The following is a 1365-nucleotide window of genomic DNA, read 5'->3' on the forward strand; positions in this document are numbered from 1 at the left end:
CTCTGTACAAGATCTGGTTCAGTCAGTTTATCAAGGTCCCATCTCCTTAAATTCCCACCTTTTGGGAGTTTCCTTAGTTTTAATCTACAGCTCATAACCAATAGATTGTGGTCAGAGTCCACATCTGCCCCAGGAAATGTCTTACAATTTAAAACCTGGTTCCTAAATCTCTGATTTACCATTATGTAATTTATCTGATACCTTCTAGTATTTCCAGGATACTTCCATGTGTACAACCTTCTTTATGAAGACAGAAGAGTTATTGTATTCAGTTGATGAAAGGAGGAATATAAAGAAGCAGTAAATTAAGCAGGCGAAGACGAATACGAACGTCTCAAAAATGAGATCGAGAGCAGGTGCAAAATTGCTAAGCAGGAATGGCTAGAGGACAAATGTAAGTCTAGGGGTAAGATTAAAATTAAAGAGGTCTTTGGAGAAAAGAGCCACCGAATATCAAGAGCTCAGATGGAAAAGCAGTCCCAAGCAAAGAAGTGAAAGCAGAAAGGTGGTAGGAGTTTGTAGAGGCTCTATACAAGGGTTATGTACTTGAGGTTATTATTATTAAAATGGAAGAGAACGTAAATGAATATAAAATGGGAGATGTGATACTGCGTGAAGAATTTGACAGAGCACTGAAAGACCAAAGTCGAAACAAGGCCACAGGAGTAGACAACATTCGGATAGAACTGCTGACAGCCTTGGGAAAGCCAGCCATGACAAAACTCTTCCATCTGGTGAGTAAGATGTATGAGACAGGCGACACCCCCTCAGACTTCAAGAAGAATACAGCAATTCCAATTCCAAAAATAAGCACGTGCTGACAGGTGTGAAAATTACTGAACTATTATTTTTTAGCCACTGTTTCAAAATACTAACACAAAATCCTTACATACGAATCGAAAAAGCGGTAAAAAGCGACCTCGAGTGAGGGCAGTTTGGATTCCATAGAAATATGGGAACACATGAGGCAATACTGACCCTACGACTAATCTTAGAAGACAGGTTAAGAAAGGACAAACCTACGTTTCTAGCATTTGTAGAAATAGACAAAGTCTTTGAGAATGTTGACTGGAACACTCTTTTCCAAATTATGAAGGGGGAAAGGGTCAAATACAGGGAGCGAAAGGCAGTTTACAATCTGCACAGAAACCAGATAGCAATTATGAAAGTTGAGGGACACGAAAGGGAAACATTGATGAGAAGAGAGGGAGACAGGGCTAAGGCCTATCCCCGATGTTCGTCAATTTGTATACTGAGCAAGCAGTAAGAGAAACAAAAGAAAAATTTTGAACGAGAATTAAAATCCAAGGAGAAGAAATGAAAACCCTGAAGTTTGCTGATGATGTTGTAAATCTATCAGAGAGA

The sequence above is a fragment of the Schistocerca cancellata genome, chromosome 9, assembly GCF_023864275.1.
Source record: "Schistocerca cancellata isolate TAMUIC-IGC-003103 chromosome 9, iqSchCanc2.1, whole genome shotgun sequence".
In the NCBI taxonomy this organism is placed as follows: Eukaryota; Metazoa; Arthropoda; class Insecta; order Orthoptera; family Acrididae; genus Schistocerca; species Schistocerca cancellata.